The following is a 4201-nucleotide window of genomic DNA, read 5'->3' on the forward strand; positions in this document are numbered from 1 at the left end:
CCTAAATGTAAAAGCTAAAGTTATAAAACTCTTAGAAGAAAACATAGGCATAAATCTTCTTCCTCTTGGATTAGGCAATTGTTTCTTAGATATGACATAAAAAGCACAAGTGACAAAAGAAAAAATAGATAATTACTCTTCACAAAAAATAAAACTTTTGTGCTTCAAAGGACCTTATCAAGAAAGTGAAAAGACTACACAGGAGTAGGAGAAAATATAAAACATAGATCATATATATATGATCATTAATATAAATCATATATATGATTAGGGAATTGTATATTGAATATATAAGAAGTCTTGCAATTCAGCAATAAAATAAAAATAGCCCAAGAGCCCAGATCTTGGTTTCTAATGCCATTCTTCAATGGTATTAATAAAATGAACAGGGACCCTTGGAGAAATGGTTAATTCTAAGACTGATGGAAGAAATATACAAGATGAGCCTGGTATACCTTATAGTGCCATAAAGTAAGGAAGTGCTCAGACACACACACACACACACACACACACACACACACAGGTCAAAAGGACTCAGGAGCTAACTGAAAGAGCCCCCAATGGCCTAAGTTGGAACAATTTGAGCAACAAGGCAAATAAATTAGTACTGGATTATAAATCAAAATATAAACTAAGTAACCAAGATTCCATAAGAAATGAATGAATGAATGAATGAATGAATGAATGAATGAATGAAGAAGAGACAAATCCTGCATGCAGAGAAATTCCAAAAAATTTATATAGATAATCTGCCTTCAAGAGGTGGTACATAACTCCTTACTCCTTAGAAGTAGGCTGTGCAAAGTGACTTCCTTGCAAAGAGTACAGTATGGAAGGGGAGATGAAGAAACTGTACAAACACTGCCTCACCCAGGTGATCGAGGTCAACATCAACAATAAGCCATGTCAATAGTGTGTGATGAAAACGGCACTTTACCTTTGTGGCCTTCCTCCCCAAAACCCCTAACCCCAGTCCAATCATGAGAAAAATATCATAAAATTCCCAATAGAAAGACATTCTGTAAAATATTTGACCAGTATTCCTCAAAACTATCAAGGAAATCAAAAACAAGGAATGCCTGAGAAACCGTCATAAGCAAGAGGAGCCTAAGGAGACAGGACAACTAAATGTGATGTTGTATCATTAGTTGTAACAAGTGTACCATACTTATGCAAGATCTTTTTAATTATTTGGGAAATTTTTAAAAATAAGCCTCAAGTGCACTCTACACTGATAAATACAATACTGAAACTGTGATATTTTAAATATTTTTTTCGAAAAAGGTTAGTGATTTTCTTTTTTCTGGGAAACATAGAGATCCAACTATGAGCATTACTGTGGCCAGTCTAGGTCACTATGGTCTAGTTAATGCTAATATCTAAACAGGTGTTCACATTTCATGTCTACAATGTGAATTTCTGTATCACTGAATTTTAGCAAAAATTCCATGAGATAATTTAAAGGAATGTCAAATTTTTGAAGTGCAAATTCATAAACTACACTGGGATTACTTTTCTTTTTTTTAATCCTTACCCAAGAATATTTTTTCCATTGCTTTTCAGAGAGAGTGGAAGGGAGAAAGAGAGAGAGACACATCAATTGGTTGCCTCTGCATAAGCCCCACACAGGGGCCGAGCCTGCAACTGAGGTATGTGCCCTTGGTTGAAATCGAACCGGGGACCCTTCAGTTCGCAGGCCAACGCTCTAACCAGTAAGGCAACCCTGCTTTTTTGCTTGAAGTGCATCTGACTTGAGAATACAGGTCATTTTTCTTTCCTAATTCCTTGGAAAAATATTGCTGCAATAAGTCTTGTGTCTTCTTTACTCTGATAGGGTTGTTTTTAAGAAAGGTTATCAGCTCTGTGGTTAGTTTCCCACAGTTGATAAAAATCTATTAAAAGCATCATAATATAATTTACAAGGCAAAAGGTTGTTTTTCAAAGGCTGCAAGAACAGGAAAGAAATAGCACTTCTTATTTGTATAAGCACAAACAGTTAAAGCTAATCATATTGCAACTAAATCCAATATATTATTCAAAAGTTCTATGAAAATGAACAAAAGATATATGTTTACTTCCACTGCTCAACAGTCAAAAGTTAGATCAGCGTAAGAGTTGCACCATAGTAGTTTACCTGTCCAGTTTAAGAGTTCGAAGTTCTTTTTGTGTATTTGGCCCAATGATGTCCACATCCCAGCCCAGGTAAATTCAGTTCAAAAAATGAAAATTAGGGCAAAGACTCCATAAAACAAAGCACAAGAATATGCTACTAGAAGTTGCTTTCCTTCCATGGCTAATGCAGAAATAAAAATTTTGGAAGCAGAAAAACTACACCATCTAATAATTTCAACAGTGAAATTGATTCCTACCATTCCTTGCAAAGAAAATATCACCGCAAAGCTGGAAAGTAGGGTCATGGGAAGAAGACAATATTCAAGGACGCTTGCCACACAACCAAATGAAACACCTGTCATAATCATTAAGTTTAATAAACAAAACATTCCTAGACATCCAGTTGCATTGATCCCATATACATAGCCATGCTGGATTTTGCTAACCAGTAACAGTGTGGCTCTAAAGGCAAAGCAAAAAGCCATGGGTCCTGCCAGATCGGTCTCATTCGTGATGCTGCCATCTGCTACTTTTAATGGATGTAACACTGTTAGTGTTTTTTGCCAGATGTGGCCCAAATTGATACCTAATTCTTCTCATAAAGGTGGCTCATCCTCAAAGTTGTTTCCATAGAATGGCTGAGGTGCAGTTGGAGTAAGTGTCTGAGTTGGTGGAAAATCTGCCCAGTGTATGGCTATTGTGGCTGCATCATGCCTCGAGGGCCTTCCTGCGAGTATTCATAGCCAGTATACTATTTGCTAAAGGGTTCTCCACTCCTTCCATAACCATAGGACTGCCGTGACTGGTCATAGATTCTGTAACTTGTCTGGTAGAAATCCGTGTTTAAGTTAACAGAGCCTGACATTGCAAATGATCAAATGCTGGTGTGGCTCAGTAGCTCCAACAGGTCCAAATAAACCCCAGAATTCAGCTGAAGACCTTAACTGGCCCTGTTGCTGTGTCCCAGGCCAAAATAATGTAAGATATTAATAATAGAGGAAATTAGGTGCAGGGTATATGGGAACTCTGAACTACCTTCACAACTTTTCTGGAAATATAAAACTGTTCTAAAAAATAGTTTTTTTAAAAAACAACAACACACTAAACAAAGTTTAAAAACACTAACAGGTGTTGGCAAGGATTTGAAGGAATTAGAACCCTCATACATAGCTGGTAGACACGAAATCGTGCAGCACATTTGGGAAATAATTTGGCAGTTCCTCAAAAAGTTAAACATAGAGCTACCAAATGACCCAAGAATTCCACTTCTAGGTATATATTCAAGAGAATTAAAAAACGTATGTTTTCCTAAAAATTTGTACATGAATGTTCCTTGCAGCATTATTCATAAGAGCTGAACATTAGAAACAACCCAAATATCCATCAACTGATGAATGGGTGAACAAAATGTAGTATATCTATACAGTGGAACATTCTTTGGCTATAAAAAGGAATGAAGTATTAATAAATGCTAATACATGGGTGAACCTTGAAAACATTATTCTAACTGAAAGAAGCCTGACACAAAAGGTTGCATATTGTATGATTCCATTTCTATGAAACGTCCGGAACAGACAAGGCCATAGAGACAGAAAGTAAATTAGGAATTTCCAGAAGCTAGGGGGAGTGGGAAATGGAGAATGGCTGCTAGTGGGTACAGATTCTTTTTGGGGTGATGAAAATTTTCAGAATTTAATAGTGCCACAACTTTGTGAATATACTAAAATCTACTGAGTTGTACACTTACAATTAATAAGATAAGAAAAATAAGATTCAAGTCATCCTATAAACTGTCCTTAACATTTTTCTCTAAAAAAAGAGGAGGAAAATGTTTCATGTAACACATATGCTTTTTTTTTTTTTTTTTTGAAAGAGAGACAAACATTGACGTGAGAGAGACCAGGGAACCAAACCTGGGACCCTTCGGTCCATGGGCCGATGCTTTAACCACTGAGTAAAACCAGCTAGGGTCATATGTTCTCTATATAGAGAAACAGACATCCAAGCTGCCATCTTCTTGATCAGCAATCACTGGGCACCTGCTTTCGGTAGGGCCAGTACAAACCATGCCTCGAGAGAAGGTAATGCA

General features: G+C 36.7%; 1 pseudogene across 1 annotated transcript; it reads right to left on the bottom strand.

The window, feature by feature from the left end:
- Positions 1 to 2213: 2213 nt before the first annotated feature.
- On the bottom strand, positions 2214 to 2977 carry LOC308562253 (protein YIPF5 pseudogene; annotated as a pseudogene). The gene has a single exon. The product of its transcript is annotated as a protein YIPF5 pseudogene (transcript).
- Positions 2978 to 4201: the final 1224 nt, after the last annotated feature.

Source organism: Miniopterus schreibersii, assembly GCF_964146895.1.
Source record: "Miniopterus schreibersii genome assembly, chromosome: 1".
Taxonomy (NCBI): domain Eukaryota; kingdom Metazoa; phylum Chordata; class Mammalia; order Chiroptera; family Miniopteridae; genus Miniopterus; species Miniopterus schreibersii.